Source organism: Oncorhynchus nerka, linkage group LG2, assembly GCF_034236695.1.
Source record: "Oncorhynchus nerka isolate Pitt River linkage group LG2, Oner_Uvic_2.0, whole genome shotgun sequence".
Taxonomy (NCBI): domain Eukaryota; kingdom Metazoa; phylum Chordata; class Actinopteri; order Salmoniformes; family Salmonidae; genus Oncorhynchus; species Oncorhynchus nerka.
Window position 1 is genome coordinate 24,410,745 of NC_088397.1, and position 18,130 is coordinate 24,428,874.

An 18,130-nucleotide genomic window follows, 5' to 3' on the forward strand; every position below is an offset into this window, starting at 1 on the left:
GGCTACCCAAAACGTTTTGACCCAAGTTAAACAATTTAAAGGCAATGCTACCATAATTTGCAAATAAATTCATAAGAAATCCTACAATGTGATTTTCTGGATTTTTTTTTCTAATTTTGTCTGTCATAGTTGAAGTGTACCTATGATGAAAATTACAGGCCTCTCTCATCTTTTTAAATGGGAGAACTTGCACAATTGGTGGCTGACTAAATACTTTTTTGCCCCACTGTATATATGTGTGTGTGTGTGTGAGTGCGTGCATTTATACTGTGTCTATGTACTATTCGCTTAGTGAGTGTTCCCAAAATAACATGTTTCTGTCCAGGGGGTTGTTGGCTTAATCTTTTTGCCAAATAACATGAGGTGACATAGGAGATTCTGGGTGCCAGCGGTAAGCTGGTAAAATATGAGAGGCAGGGCTATACTCACAGATGCCGAGTAATGCTAGTTAATTCCCTTTGGTAATCAGCCACACTTCATTCACAATCATCTCTGAGAACAAGTCAATGCTACACTCAAGTCATTTCCGGTCACTGCTGTGCTTTTCCATATTGCATCATTTGACAATCTAATCAGACTAGAATGTAAATCAGCACTCAACGTGATTGGGAGACAGTGAATCTACAGCACTTCGGTTAGACGGTGTAGATACGACAGCAGTGTATTAGTAATACAACAGGCATGGAAATGAGCTACAGATACAACAGTGGTTGTATTATTCCTATCACATCGCTTAATTCTAGAACTCGTTGATGTTTTCAGGCCTGCAGCTGGTGGAAGCACCTCAGAACCTGCCCCTGGACACTGGCTCTATGCCACAGCTTCCAAAGGTAAGATACCAGAGCCTATTAACATAACAAAATGATACCACAGAAGTCAAATGTGAAGCATCTATGCAGTTCAGATCAATCTGGACAGTATTACAAAAGACTGTGTATTATCTGCATTCCATTTAGAATTATGGTCAGAAGCAGTGCACTATACAGGGAATACAATTCCAATACATACGCATCCCGTGACTGGATGACTGTGGCTACAGACCAATCAAAGACGTCCTACACTGCCAGTCCTGGGTGCTGAAGAAGATTAGGCTAGCCCAGGCCAGGTTGCTGGAGAGAGGAGGCACCCACACATGGACGCCCATGTGACTGAGCCTAGAGGATCATGGGAATGTTCGGGACAGATGGTGGTAGGGATGGGTGGGTTGTGGCCGGGTGGGCTTAGACATCACATTAGACAGTCTCAGTCTCAGGAGGGTGATTTCTCCTAGACAGACGGAGATCAAGGAATTACCAATAGAAAGTATACAAACGTTTTCAGCGCTGGTTTGTTTGTGAATGTGATATTGTATGTCAAGTCATTTACATCTTGCTTCGAGGAATGGGCCACTGACCCATCTTGTGGGCAGTGTCAGTGTGCTCAATGATTATCTTAGAAGTCGGACACAAGCAAAGCTGTTTCCACATACACAGCTGAAACAGTCTGACTGAGATCTCTAGTATAGAGGCTGTGGGAAGAAGCATCAAAAGAGGAATGAATGAAAGACAGACATCCTAACCAGAGTCCCTTTGGTGTCGGGCACGAAATTTAAAAAGTCATAAATACATATTTTTGTTTATTCAATGGTGTAGGGCAAAACTGTCATGTATACCCATTCGATTTATCAGGCAGTATGGCTGTCATAGCAGAGTGTGGAGCGCGAGAGACCACCCTTGGAGAAATGTGAAGGGTGACCAGGGGCAGACCCTGCTGCTTCTATCCCCAGGAGGACCCACGGCCCCCTGGGAAATCCCCTCGTTCTCAGTGACATCATAATGAAATCCCCCACCTCCTGCTCCCTGGCTGCTAGCCCGTGAGAAAAATGTTTGGTCTGATATAACAACAATGAAATAACCTACGAGAACGTCTTGTTATAAACTCTGGGTCTGATCCAATATTTGTTATCCTCTTCGGGGTTGAGTGTCAATTCAATTTCAATTCAGTGAATTCAGGAGATGAATCTCAGAAGTAGAAGTGTCATTCACTCAACTTACATGATACTCATTTTTATCAATGAATCCAATTTCAATTCACTTCCTGATCCGAGGGAGTTAGAATGGAGAGGACTCCACCACTGATCCCACAACACAATCTTAACAGAGACTTGCTCATGAATTCCTGTTGAAGTCTCGTTAGATCAACATGATGAGAAAAGCGGTCAATAAATCCTAGAACGCCAACTGTTTTTCTCTGTGCCGGGACCACTATAGGAGGACGGAGTGGTGTTCCGTGTCTTCTGTTCAGTTTGACAAATGAGACAGCATCTCCGGCCTGCAGCAGGTTTCTGTCTCTATCTATTAATAGCCTGGTGTGGGGACAGGATCTCCTGCAGGCTACAGAACACTGATGTAAGAGGGGCAGAGAGAGCTTCCCGCCAAAGATTTCATCTCCCCACAAATGCTAACCTTTTGCCATAGGTGTGTATATCCCAGGATCTAACCCTGGAAAGAGACATACACAGCACTGACTAAATCAGCTCCTATCATACCCTCTGCCTGGTGACGACATCAGAGCAGCCAGCGCGAGGTGGGAGTTGCTCTCTATGCACGCACGCACGCACACACACGCATAAATGCACAGAGAAATGAGCACACGCCATGCATACGCTAACAAACGCATATCCAGGCCTAGTTCTGCAGGCAGTTAGTCAGCATGATGGGAATGAGCAGAGAAACACATGTAGGGGACAGCTGCTGTAGCCCGGGACTGAAAACCAAAGGAGGACGAGGAGCTTGACATCATGTAGGGGGAAGGGGAAGCTGCTGTAGCCCGGGACTGAAAACCAAAGGAGGACGAGGAGCTTGACATCATGTAGGGGGAAGGGGAAGCTGCTGTAGCCCGGGACTGAAAACCAAAGGAGGACGAGGAGCTTGACATCATGTAGGGGAAGGGGAAGCTGCTGTAGCCCGGGACTGAAAACCAAAGGAGGACGAGGAGCTTGACATCATGTAGGGGAAGGGGAAGCTGCTGTAGCCCGGGACTGAAAACCAAAGGAGGACGAGGAGCTTGACATCATGTAGGGGGAAGGGGAAGCTGCTGTAGCCCGGGACTGAAAACCAAAGGAGGACGAGGAGCTTGACATCATGTAGGGGGAGGGGGAGCTGCTGTAGCCCGGGACTGAAAACCAAAGGAGGACGAGGAGCTTGACATCATGTAGGGGGAAGGGGAGCTGCTGTAGCCCGGGACTGAAAACCAAAGGAGGACGAGGAGCTTGACATCATGTAGGGGGAAGGGGAAGCTGCTGTAGCCCGGGACTGAAAACCAAAGGAGGACGAGGAGCTTGACATCATGTAGGGGGAAGGGGAAGCTGCTGTAGCCCGGGACTGAAAACCAAAGGAGGACGAGGAGCTTGACATCATGTAGGGAAGCTGCTGTAGCCCGGGACTGAAAACCAAAGGATGACGAGGAGCTTGACATCATGTAGGGGGAAGGGGAAGCTGCTGTAGCCCGGGACTGAAAACCAAAGGAGGACAAGGAGCTTGACATCATGTAGGGGGAGGGGGAGCTGCTGTAGCCCGGGACTGAAAACCAAAGGAGGACGAGGAGCTTGACATCATGTAGGGGGAAGGGCAAGCTGCTGTAGCCCGGGACTGAAAACCAAAGGAGGACGAGGAGCTTGACATCATGTAGGGAAGCTGCTGTAGCCCGGGACTGAAAACCAAAGGAGGACGAGGAGCTTGACATCATGTAGGGGGAAGGGGAAGCTGCTGTAGCCCGGGACTGAAAACCAAAGGATGACGAGGAGCTTGACATCATGTAGGGGGAAGGGGAAGCTGCTGTAGCCCGGGACTGAAAACCAAAGGAGGACGAGGAGCTTGACATCATGTAGGGGGAAGGGGAAGCTGCTGTAGCCCGGGACTGAAAACCAAAGGAGGATGAGGAGGTTGACATCATGTAGGGGGAAGGGGAAGCTGCTGTAGCCCGGGACTGAAAACCAAAGGAGGACGAGGAGCTTGACGTCTATCTGATTTCCACGTTTGGCGAGTTCAAGGTTGACCTTGGAAAGATGCCTGCCATTGGCTTCTCTCCCTCCTCCTCTCTGTTTACTAAACACCAAGGCCGTTCCCAGGCTTATTCTCCTGTTCTCTATGCACTCCACAGAGAATGCAGTAGAAACAGCGTGTAGCTACATTTTCTGCATTTCCCATCAGCAATTGTCCATGATTTATTTTGTGTCATTTGACTATTTACTGAAAGCGTAGTCTCATTCTTATCCTAAAGCGTCTCTCTGTGAGACAGAAAGAGACAGAGGAGGAGAAACGCGTACAGTTGTTTGGTATTGAGTTCAGGGCTACAGCAGCCCCCCTCATGTCCTTACACGTGTTGCTCACTGATGCACCCTGCTCTTTCCTATCAAGCTGACTAACTGTATGTATCATCTGTGCAGTCTGGGTCCACAGGGACATTTGGGACATAGCCCTGAACAGAACCCTGAACAGAGCCCTGAAAATAGAGCCCTGAACAGAACAGGGACAAGGAAGAGCTTTATCCTACTATTTCCTTGAAGTTTACAACAATCTCCCCTTTAATCTGGACTGCGTCCAATACGCTTATATTTACATAGATATGCAGATTTGGCGGTAGAGATGGGATGGGAATCGGTCGTCTATTTAGTAAGTAAGCTTTGTCTGAGCCAGAAAGGCCCATTAGTCAGGAGTCTATCTCCTGTTTCTGTAGCGTGAGGCAGATTGATGTACAAGTACTCCCGCTGGACAGGGCGCTAGTCTATCGCAGGACCGATCCGGCGTATGTGACAAGAAAACATCTCATCTAAAAAACCCTGTAAGCAGGTTTCCTGCCATGAATCCAAACCATCAAGGACACCAGTTCTTTACGAAGTGAAAAGGTACAAAAGTGAATATTGACACAATTGTTTTATTTATTCCAGTAACTTGATTACCGGGTTTTTGTCCGTCAAATTATACTTTTTGTAGATTTTTTTCCGTGACAGTGACGAAGCAACAAAAAACAAGAATCAAGCCAAAAGCCTCCGAAACCAAAATCCCTCTACGGATTACAAACAGCAGGTGGCACGGAATAGAATTACAGTTTCACAGGTGGCGCTTTCATTCCCCCAGCCAGCTAGCCTATCAATACAATACACCACTGACCCAAATCAGTCCCCAACCCTGGGACACAACAACTGACCCAGGATAACCTGGTAGTCTGTATCCCCACCAGTCACCACTCATTCTGATGAGTTCTGAAATCTGACATCAATGGACTATTATGGAGTGAGTGTGACTGTGACCTTAGAAATCAACAAAGTCAGTCTGTGTTTCCTGAGAGGAGTCGGACCACGAGGAAGCTAACTGACCTCGATAAAGGAGTACAGCTACCACCGGAAGTTACTTTTCGTAGCAGGTTAGGAGAGCTCACCCTAACCCTTTTCCTAACCTAATTGGCTCCTAATTGGGTTTTCTATCTGTTGATAGGCAAATGCTTGGTTAGGTTATGGTTAGGTTGAGAATAAGGGTTAGGGTAATGGTTAGGGTAAGGGTTAAGTTTAGGGTTAGCATAAGGGTTAAGGTTAGGGTAATTCTCCTAACCAGCTGCGTAAGTGCTCCTAACCTGCTACGAAAAAGTCACTTTGTAGCTACAGCATATACCATCTAATCAAAACTCTAGATAAGCTGTACTAACTGCTACTGGTTAAAAGGACGACCCATGAAGGAGCACGGGAGGCTTGGAGGTGATGACAAATGAGGTAGTATACACTGGTCCTATGTTTCATGAGCAGATGTAAAGAAATCCCAGAGATTTTCCATACGCACTAATAGCTTATTTCTCTCAAATTTTGTGCACACATTTGTTTACATCGCTGTTAGTGAACATTTACCATTTGCCAAGATAATCTATCCACCTGACAGGTGTGGCATATCAAGAGGCTGATTAAACAGCATGATCATTACACAGGTGCACCTTGTGCTGGGAAAAACTCATTCTGATTGGCTAGGCCTATGCCCTCCCAGGCTCACTCATGGCTGCACCCCCGCCCAGTCATGTGAAATCTATAGATTAGTGCCTAATGAATATATTTCAATTGTCTGATTTCCTAAGGACTCCTAAGTGGCACAGCGGTCTAAGGCACTGCATCTCAGTGCAAGAGGCATCCCTACAGTCCCTGGTTCGATTCCAGGCTGTATCACATCCGGCCGTGATTGGGAGTCCCAATCGTCCGGGTTTGGCCGGGGTAGGCCGTCATTGTAAATAAGAATTTGCTCTTAACTGACTTGCCTGGTTAATATGTATATATAATAATAATAATAATAATATGAACTGTATCTCAGTAAAATCTTTTAAATTGTTACATGTATATTTTTGTTTATATTTTTCTTCAGAACCCGAGTGAGCACAAACACACACGCACGCAAACAGGCACAGTTGCAACAACACACACACACGCGCGCACGCACACACACACCAGCTGGTCCCTGTGTGTGTAGCGATAGCACCTGCATTCCCCTCATGTTAGGTCAGGTCCTACACCTTGGACAGTACGAACCGTTGCATTCTCTTTATGTTCAATTTTGTGATAATGACATGTTCTCATCTAACCGACAGATGGTCAGGTGGCTTTCAACAAAGAGCATGGCGTGTAGAGGTCTCTCAACTAGCAACTGATGTGTTCTGAAATAAACTGCACCCAACACTTCCAGTTCCCTTAAAATGACTGGCAGCTTAAAAAACGACTTCCTTTCTCGTCTTTACCTCCCACACACGCTGCTGGACGTCAATTCCTTTCTTTGAGAACCACTAGAACCTCGCTTGAGATTTCCTTTTCCTTGAGCATTTTATTTTCGAATGACCGTATTCAAGGAGACTGTGATTTTCAGCACAGGATATACATCGTTTTCTTGAGTTCGAACAAGAACTGGTTTGATAATGCACCCACTGTAACCAGTTGAATCAGAAGTGTTAATGCAGGGCTGGAACAAAGGCCTGCTAACACACAGTCTGGAACCCCAGGGCCAGGGTGGCACATCCCGGTTGTGAACAAAGTCTTTGTTTAAAATGTAAACCACCTACAAATCAAAATGACATCCTGGGACTTCAGGTCGACCTCCGGCAGAGAGAACAATATGATTGGCTGCTGCACTAGAGGAGGTGGTCTGCTGATGTTATCTTTCAGGGGGAGGAAGTATTATGGAACTCATTAAGAAACAATAAACACAGAGGATGTCTCCTAATGTTGACCGAAAGGTGTGCCTGGGTTATGTACCCATATCCTTGCCAGTAAAAATCACAGACCTATCTGTTCACACGGGTGTAGGGTGAAGTTGCCCCTCGACGCTGACCTGAGGTCAGCTACGCTTTTCCCCCACTAATGGTTAAGGTTAGGATTGGGGGAGGGGACGCTGATCCTAAATCTGTACCTAGGGGAAAATTCAACCCGGAGATTTCACACGAGCCGTTTCCAGGAAGCCGTTTCGGTGAGAATACAGCCTTCCAGGACACACACACCAGCCTTGTGACCCAATTTCCACGTTCCTCATGTGTCTCTCAGGGAGTTCTGTGACGCACGGAACCTGCAGAGATGATCAACGTTTACCTTCATAGGATATCTAGGCCATGAGGTATACATTAAAGAACTTCTCTACTTATTATTTTGACCAACAACACCTATACAGGTCAGAGGCATATAGCATGTGACTTTTCACAAAGCCTCAACTACAGAATAGAGGATTACTGACTGTAGATCAGTCTAATGTGGATGAGAGTACTGTACATGCGTTTCAAGCCGAGGGGATTCTATATAGCTGCAGCTAGTGGATTAGCATGGGCGGAGCCCCTTACACCAGAGCCATGGGATTGGATAAGGCCAGACGTCGTCACGCCTCTGATCCCTACAGATGGCCGTAGTTACCGTGGCAATGGCAGTGTGCTCAGCATCAGCATCCCAGGAGAGCTTCTCAAAGCCATACCTATCTATCACAGAAGTCCTATTCACTTTGTGACATCAACACAGTTTAATCCAAAGCCTAAAAGACATCAACAAACAGCAATACTTCTGAAGTAGCCATAAATGGACAAAGACAGAGACAAACACAAACAGTTTAGGTCATTTGGTTTCCTCTGGCTTCTCTCAGAGATCAGTCGGGTTCATGGCAGTGGGTATAATCTCTAGCTCGATCTCCCCCCAACTCGCAAAATGAGAGTGCTGGAGTCCCATCTGTCAGTAGCTCCTCAGAACCTTTTCCTATGCATGGAGATCTGCAGCACCTCTAGCCTCTACTGCAGAACAACAGCAGTGATCAGGCATCGCATTAACCAACACTAGAATACTGAACTGGAGGCCATTCACTCTGCCCTGTAGTGACTTCAATGTTAATCCGCCAGAGTGTCCAGGAAAGCGTCAAATGGCCCGTTTGCTATCCATCAATGTTGTATAGTGTTTCTGTCCAATGTCACTGTTGAGAAATGATGACGTGAATGTGTGCATGATAAGTCTGCAGTGGTATATTTTCATAAACCCAAATATGAGCTAAAACTCCAATCAGGATATATTCTTACATGAACACAAACAATGTTGTGATGCAACAACCAATAGTTTAGGCCACCTGATCATCACCAGCATTTCCATCCCAATCTTTGTGCCACCCCCTATGTGCCGACCTCCCTCGGGTGGCACAGGCTAAACCCAGAGGCGTACCTGGCAGTTAAATCCATTAGAGTTGGGGTCCAAGCTCCCCGATAACATGGCGCGTCAGTGTGGGCAAGGAAGCCCGAGATTTCCCCTTGGATGTACAGTGGTCGAGAGACCACAAGATGGAAGCTCAGAATCCAAGCCCCCTGACAGAGTCTGTGTTTGTCGGCTGGAGATATTGGCAGTAAGGTCGAGCCAAGCTCTTCTCACCGGTTCCTCTTCCCCATGTCAGCCAGCCTCCTCCTGACAGCAGCTTTGCAACACAAACAAGCGCTCAGACTGCCCAGCTCTGATCCAGACGGGCTCCGATGTTTTCTGACAAGCATCCGTCCACCAATCCCCTGTGAGATTAGCGAGCTGCTGACATCACCGATGCTGGGCTGTGTGGTGTTGTGGCCCTCTTATCTAAGAGAAGCTTGTAGCTAAGTCACGGTAAGCAAAACACACACACAGACCCTTCTTCTGTGAGGTTTGAAGAGAAAAGCCCTAGGACTTCTCACCGCTGCACCTGCCACATCTGATCCATCCCAAATCCACAGGGACATGCTATGAGGCGGTTCTACTCTGCAGTCATCCTCTCTGTGTGTGTGTGTGTGTGTGTGTGTGTGTGGTGTGTGTGTGTGTGTGTGGTGTGTGTGTGTGTGTCCTGCCTAGGACACTACTGTACTCTGTCTGTGCTGCATGGTCAGCGGAACACTGTGGCAGAAACATGCTGTACTGGAAATGGATCCGTCGCTTCAAGCGATTCTTCTGCTACACTACCTAATGACATACATTCTGAGTGGCAGTAGTACTGGATCAATAACAATTTAGGCACGGATGATAAATAGGATTGTTGGGGAAACTATCAGAAATGTGAAGGAAAGGCACTAGCATCTCTCTTAGCTGTGTCTTCTCTCCCCCTCCCCCTCTCTCTCTCTTTCTCCCCCTCTCTCTCTTCCTCCCCTTCTCTCTCTTCCTCCCCTTCTCTCTGCTATAATTAAACATCCAAAGGCACACAGTCGGTCCAGGCACTTAGCTCACTACAGTGGGGCTGGCTCTGCACAGTCAGTCCAGGCACTTAGCTCACTACAGTGGGGCTGGCTCTGCACAGTCGGTCCAGGCACTTAGCTCACTACAGTGGGGCTGGCTCTGCACAGTCGGTCCAGGCACTTAGCTCACTACAGTGGGGCTGGCTCTGCACAGTCGGTCCAGGCACTTGGCTCACTACAGTGGGGCTGGCTCTGCACAGTCGGTCCAGGCACTTAGCTCACTACAGTGGGGCTGGCTCTGCACAGTCGGTCCAGGCACTTAGCTCACTACAGTGGGGCTGTCTCTGCACAGTCGGTCCAGGCACTTAGCTCACTACAGTGGGGCTGGCTCTGCACAGTCGGTCCAGGCACTTAGCTCACTACAGTGGGGCTGGCTCTGCACAGTCGGTCCAGGCACTTAGCTCACTACAGTGGGGCTGGCTCTGCACAGTCGGTCCAGGCACTTAGCTCACTACAGTGGGGCTGGCTCTGCACAGTCGGTCCAGGCACTTAGCTCACTACAGTGGGGCTGGCTCTGCACAGTCGGTCCAGGCACTTAGCTCACTACAGTGGGGCTGGCTCTGCACAGTCGGTCCAGGCACTTAGCTCACTACAGTAGGGCTGGCTCTGCACAGTCGGTCCAGGCACTTAGCTCACTACAGTGGGGCTGGCTCTGCACAGTCGGTCCAGGCACTTAGCTCACTACAGTGGGGCTGGCTCTGCACAGTCGGTCCAGGCACTTAGCTCGCTACAGTGGGGCTGGCTCTGCACAGTCGGTCCAGGCACTTAGCTCGCTACATTGGAGCTGGCTCTGCACAGTCGGTCCAGGCACTTAGCTCACTACATTGGGGCTGGCTCTGCACAGTCGGTCCAGGCACTTAGCTCACTACAGTGGGGCTGGCTCTGTACAGTCGGTCCAGGCACTTAGCTCACTACAGTGGGGCTGGCTCTGCACAGTCGGTCCAGGCACTTAGCTCACTACAGTGGGGCTGGCTCTGCACAGTCGGTCCAGGCACTTAGCTCACTACAGTGGGGCTGGCTCTGCACAGTCGGTCCAGGCACTTAGCTCGCTACAGTGGGGCTGGTTCTGCACAGTCGGATCACCCAGTCAGACAGAGATGTCCCACTGATCCAAGAACATTATGTCCAAAAGAACAGGCCTAGCTCTGCCTGCTATACCCACTCTGCTCTACAGACCTCCCCCGTCTGTTCACACTAGATCCACTCCAGCCAGAAGACCAGCCAGGCTCACTGTGCCCAGGTTTAGGACTCAGCATTCAGACCCATCGTTACTACATCACACCCTCTCCATCTCCTGTCCCCAGCCCTAACTCCCAACACCCTCTCTCTACCCAATACATACCATGTATTTCTGATGTGGAATCGGAACGCTCAACTCAAGTTTTTGCTGAAGTCTCCCATTGACGTCAATGAATGATTTCTGTGAAAGTCTTGGTTGGGAGCTCTTATCTCAAGTCTGACTCAGGACTTTGAAAGCTTGCCAGAAGGATTTTCAGTGATATTCATAACCAAGACCGTTTCAAATGGATGCCTACACATGTGCTGCATGAAGTGGCTTTATCTGTAGTGGAAATCAAAAGGAATCACTGAGCAAAAGTAGTAGGACTTATCCTGCATGCTTGGCTTGGTATGAAAGCAGAAGTACTCACCACATTCGTGTCTCCTTGAGGTATCTGAGGGCTCTGGGGGCCTGGTTCCTGTAAATAACAAGGTCAGTATAACGTCAATCCACAGGACATTGTTTACATGCATAACCCAGTCTTGCTTAGCTACGCATCTTCACACTGGAAGTCATTGAGTGCTATGCAATCACTGCCGGTCCCCAGGTTTCTAATACAAGTTTACATGCCATTTTTTGTTTGTCATACACTGAGGATTTCCACATAATACTCACTCCTACTATCCCCTCACATACCCACACACAACCTTCAGCAACTATGGCAACGCATTGGGATGCAGGACACACGCTACAGCTAGGCAGCCAAGAGTTATGATGACAGGGCACTGCACTCTGCATTGTGAGTCAGTGACCAAAAGCATCCCGTGTTATATTCGACCCGTGGTCAATCCACAGCACTGGTTAAGTAGGCTTGCACGGGCAACATGTTTTATCAATGTCGTTTTTCAATGTCATGTTTGCTTTTCCTTTTTTTAGAATGACCTACGCATAAAGGGAAACAGTGTTTTCAAAAAGTGTTTGAGCAAAAGCCATATTTCTCCTCTCCCTGGCTTCGAGGCGAGAATCCAGCACGGCGGCCATTTCTCAACAAGCCATCACCGGAATGCTAAACAAGACCTGACCGCTGAAACAGGCACAGTCTTTGGACACCACTGGGTGTGGTCTCTATTCAACATGTATAGATTACATCAGTCTTGTCTATGACCGTGGATTGACCATAGAAAGAGTATGTCCTATAGGGTGAGAGAGAGAGAGAGAAAAAACTCTGGTTCTTGTCTGTGGCTTTCCTTAATAATACACCTATCGATCCTAATGGGTCCAATCAGATATCAGATGAGCCGACATCTACTGTCTAGTAGTAAACTACCGTAACAACATGGGGCCGGTGAATTTACAGCTGTCCACAGTTATAGGATCTGGCTCTGTCCCAAAGCTCTTCAATGGCTTCTTTTCCTGATCTCCTTCGCATCATAACCCCTGATTGGCAGACAGACTGAGTAGGACTTCACCATAGTGCTTCTATGAAGTATTTGGTTATCATTTGGGATGTGTCTGACTCCGAGTCCGGATGAACAAGATGACAGACATTCTAATCTGCTCCACCGTATGGTCATCCAGCAGGGGGACCAATTGAACTGGAACCACAGTAAGCACAGGAGGTTGGTGGCACTTTAATTGGGGAGGACGGGCTCGTGGTAATGGCTGGAGTGGAATCGGTGGAATGGAATCAAATAGATCAAACACACGGTTTAATGCCAGTCCATTTGCTCCGTTCCAGCCATTAGTATGAGCCGTCTTCCCCTCAGCAGCCTCCACTGTCAGTAGGCGCATCAACAAGACATGGGCCTACATCATCCTTTATCAATAACTAAATGTGTCAGCTATGGCATTAGAGGAGAAATTAGTGGATATAAAGAAAATGAGGCATTAGTAATTGGTAAATAAATACGACCATATCTTTCTAAATCAGGTTAATTACAGTATTCTATAGGTACTTGATGTAGTAGACTATGCAATAAAAACGTCAACATTGTGGAGTTTTATTAGCCCACGTTGATGACAATATTAATGCAGGTCTATTGGTCCAACACAAATAAAAGATCCAGGATGGTCCAGAGTGAAGCGATCATCACAAATATTACAATGTCTCGATATTTTCGATAAAACAGTTGTCTTGGCAAACCGGTCTATAAAACTAGGTTATAACCTACTTACCTATATTAGGTCTACTACAGTTTTATAAAATAACCGATGTAATAACATACATAGACTATCTATGATTTATTTAAAATGTATTACACACATAGGCTGATCTACGCAGGTGTGTTCAATCCCCACATCAAGCCATTCTCAATCAACGATATGAAATCCATTTTCAGTGAGAACACAATGGTTGCCTATCGTAGGTTGCCTATGGGACATCCTTACCGAGGGTAGTAGCGGCTCCATTTGTGCTCCTTGGTCCGTTAGGTCCATATTTTCCTTTCCTCGCTTTCTCTGTAGACTTGATACGCTCCTAATGTATTCTTCTATCTAGTGTTGCCGGGCTATATCAGGGTGAACCCTTATATAAACTGGGCCGATTTTCTCAAATGAAGGTAAGCATCCTCCTCGTCCAGTCCTACATAATTTAGTCATGGGGTAGCGATTTCCCATTCACGCGCTCAAGCTTGGAGAGTGCAATTTGCGCTCCATGACGAGTTGGAGCACACGTGAGGCAATGAAGCGCAGCACGATATAGATTTCGTCCACAGTGGCGCGCGTTGCCCCAAGATTGCACACATGTCGACCTATTCTTAAAAATGATCCACAGAATATTGTTTTATGACGATTTGCACTCAATAGAACAGAATATGAGCGCACAACACCGGAGAAGTTCAGGATAAAACAGAGGTAGGCTCTAGTTGCTATGTTGACAGATATTTATGTTAATTTGGGACAATATAGAATTAGGTAGGCTATTATACGCCATTATACCATGGTCCTATTGTAATCAAAATTAACCACACACAAAAACACGTAGGCTACCATATTTAATTGTTGTCTATTTTGGTTCCGTCCGTATTATGTGGTTAAGGAAGGATCCTAGGATTGATGCCTGACCCATGAAATTAGCCTATACAGTAATTAATTTGCTGTATTGCAATCGACGAGGGAAATTTGGGACCGTCATCGAATGGCCTACTTCATAAATGGTAAAATACATGCAGATAACCATGAACCATTTATATCATGGCCCACATGTGTGCGCAGTGCGATGGGATATACAGCACATTGATTAATTTACGCATTTGTGAAGTAGTTGACTGACATCCTTTGAAAAACGTTACATTGGTGCCACCTAGTGTTCATGGGATGATGCGTCATATCAAACTGAGCAATTTGATTAATAAATTGGCGTAATTTTAAGTAGCCAGCTCATTTTCTTTAAAATGCAATGATCAACATTAATCAAGCAGGAATATATTACAAATATAGAACAACTATCAATAGAAAAAACACACATATCTCCAATCACATCGAGATATTAGATTGAAATGAATACCCGTTTCAAGTCAATTATATTTCTATGGTACAACTCAAGATAAAGTTGTTGATCAACTGATAAAATGTATTGGATAATCAAAAGCAGTAGGCTGCTCCAGCAGGAGAAAACATTACATAAAAAAATAATTGAGGATAAAAACACAATGAAACCCGATGGCTTAGTTCCATTGTGGTCCTCATTGTTCAGCAAGATGACAGGTGGGAAAGACCAACACTGCACATGCACTCAATGCAATTAAAAGCAACAAAAGCAATTTACAGCAATCCATTTACAACAACGACATCTACAGCACAGAGGAGCCCGTTTACGAGTTACCTCGTGGGAGAATACCCCTAATCAAACCGCCACGGTGTTTCTCAAATATTTTTGTTTTGTTTGTGACACCTTAAAGCTGTTCTCTGATGAGTTTTTAGGTAGCTTGGGGAACTGTTCCACAGAACTGCAGCAAAATACACACATTCGTTTTTCCCCGTGGGCCACTGAAATCTGCAGGGATCAAAGTCAGCAGAGCTCCTGGTGAAGTACTGATGTGTCATTTATACGGATGAAATAATTACAGGTTCAGACAACTTTAATGTCCTCAAGAGGCAATTCCATTTCGCAGCAGTCATAGTTCATATGACAAGATCACATATTAAAATGGGAAACACAACAACGGAAAAAAGCTACGGATATTTACAGAATATTTACAAAACAATCAGCAGGATATTGCAAAGGTCTTAAAATGTCTGAGTAAGGCTGGGCCTGTATTTGCATGTCAAAGTGCTTAAAGGGCATATTGGTCCAACCCTAGATATTTGGAGACAGAGTTATGGACAATTTTGTGGATAAACCCCAATTTAATCAGAGTGACTCCTATTTCCACCTTGAGCCATTTCAGTTCTTCAAAGTAATTTCCACACTGCCACGTAGGGCTGCATGATATGGGCAAATAATCTAGTATTTATTTTTAACCAAATGTTGCAATTGAGATTTGACTTGCGAATTAGAGCAAAACTGTAGGGATCATGGAAATAGAATGACTATTCTAATTCTTTAGTTAGAATATAATAGTGGGCACTTTGAATAGCGTTGTTTGAGATGACAACGAATTAAAATGCCAGGGAGGAGTGGTGACAGGGTAGGAATTAAAGTTTTGATAAGTGTTTCCCAGGGGACCCTATACATTTTGGTTACGTTGCACGTTTTCTCTTAGCTACTCCATGTAGCTAACATATTCTTGCTTTGCATATTCCTCTTTGATTTAGAAGACACTGTTGCACAAACAACATGCTGATTTAGGTCTACACCATCACTGGTATTGTCAGGATGTATTAGCTAGCTACGTTTGCTCTTACTCGGTACATTTATTAGCTAGCTAGCTATTAGCATTAGCGGCTAACAATTAGCATCTCACAAGATTTAGGGCAACTTGCTAAGAAAAGACAAACTAGCTGTTTGCTGATGTAAGAAACACAAACTAATAGTGTCATTATAGAACGCTAGTGGATTTATATTAAGAAGCAAAGTGAAAACAGCATTGTTGTCATCAACATTGTTGCATGTGCTGCATTCATCATGCAGACTGAACGCAAGTGTCTCATGGTTGAGGAACATCAAATGCGCTCCTTGAGTGACAGGGGGCGTGGCTAGGGCTGTGTGGAAAGTGGCACAGAGAGAAAGCGGAGAGCGATGACTCAAGTAGCGAAGTAAACACTAAAAATGTACATTACACATGGCGTATCACATTTAACAACCCAAACATTCAAATACCTGTATAGAAGGTCAAGTAAAAACCAAATCGGTCCCTGCATCAATACCGGTATAATTTAAAATACTGTATACCGCCCAGCCCTAATTTGAAGATGTCTGAACAACTGAAGCCATGACCTGGTGAGAAACCCAAAGTTAGGATATGCAATTAAAGATGATTACCAACAAAGGTTTGTTCTTTTTATAGGCAATTAAACAGTACAAGTGTAGCCTAAACCAGTCAAATTTTGATTCTCACCTGACATCTTCATCACAGGCTGAGCAGTGGATGGTAGATTGATGTTTCCAATGGGCCTCTCCAGTGGCCTTGCTTTAGGAAGTCAGTCAGACGGCTGGTATGGGAAAGGACTGCTCTAGTAGCAATGAGCCTTAGGAGAATACATAGCAAATCTTTATAGAGCCCCTTTAGATTTTTTGGAGCCTTGTTTGACAGCATACCATTACAGTTTTGGATACTCACCCCTCAGATTCCCAAATGTGTTTCTGTTACTCATTAAAAAACTACGTTTCAGTCTTAGGGGTGTGGTTCGATGTGGCAGTTAATGATGTTTGTCCCCCATGGGTCACCATAGGAACAAAGTCAATACTTCCTCAAAATAGTGAGAATCTTTTTTAAATCTGTAATTAATTTGGACGTTTTTGCAGGTTGTAATCGGCCAATATTACATCTAGCTAATGTGTTTGGTGCAGTTTTTATTTAATTAAAACCCTTTTTTTAACAACAAATCAATACAGGAAGTACACGTGGGAACACAAGTATATATGAATAATATACAATGGAAGATTGGGCTAGGGGTACAATATCACATTACAAAAGGACCTTAAGGGACATATAATCCTAACAGCTTTTTTGTTAGTAGAGTATTTAATTGTCTTAAAATACAGTTCAATTTCTTTTTGTAAGGTAAGAAAATGTGTTTTTTTTTGTTTGTAAATTTACATTTGTGAATATGAAATATGGCCAAAAGAATAATGGAATTAATGACATAAAAATGTTTCAGTTTATTTCTATCATAGGTAAAGAATCCAAGCAGTACATCTCTCCACAATAGTGTAAGATCTTCATAAATGTGTTCAATTATAAATCTACTGATGTCTTGCCACAGTTTTCTTACATGAATACAATGCCAAAAAAGATGCAACACTGTTTCTGGGTGGTCATTACAAAAGGAGCAATTTGAGTTGATGTTTTCCTTAAACTTCTTCATATAGTGGTTGGCAGGATAATATTTATGAATAATTTTAAAGGAAACATCCTTAATTTGGTTAACAAGTAGGTATGTGTGTGGCAACATCCAAACTTTTTTCCAGCAGATATTATCAATAAATCCATTCCAATAAGGTATAGATAGATACAACATCCTGCTGAAACAGGGTTCGTATCGCTCTGTTATTGAATGGACCAAAAGAAAAACAAATATTTCCTACTGATGAGTCAACAGGGTCAATAGAAGGAAGGCTCTGAGGGTCAGGTCTTGACACGTTCCTGAATAATAAAGCAACACCTGAGGGAATGGCATCTATAACTTTTTCAAAATCTTTAGGTGTTACAGGGACCTTGTAACGTGATAAGAATTTCTTATAAACTGAGTAAAAGACCCTCTGCATTTACCAGTTGGCTCACCAATAGGATATTATTTCGGAACCAATATTCTAAAAACAAGGAAGTATTTTTATACAATATATCCGGATTATTCCATATATAATATCTGTGTGGATAAAAATTATGCTTATAAATTAAGGACCATTACAAGAAAACCTGCCGATGAAAAGGAGAAAGTTTCACTGGAACTTTGTCAGTAATATAATTGCAAACCAACATGAAATTAATGCCACCAAAAGTAGAGAAGACATGATGAGGAATAAAATTCCACATAGAAGTGGGTCTTCTTAGGAATTGTTTTATCCAATTGATCTTTAAAGTATTATTTAAG

General features: G+C 44.8%; 1 pseudogene; it reads right to left on the bottom strand.

Annotated features, from left to right (window-relative positions):
- The window catches only part of LOC115132948 (sodium-driven chloride bicarbonate exchanger-like), a 39,534-nt pseudogene extending 25,923 nt beyond the window's left edge, over positions 1-13,611 (bottom strand).
- Positions 13,612-18,130: the final 4,519 nt, after the last annotated feature.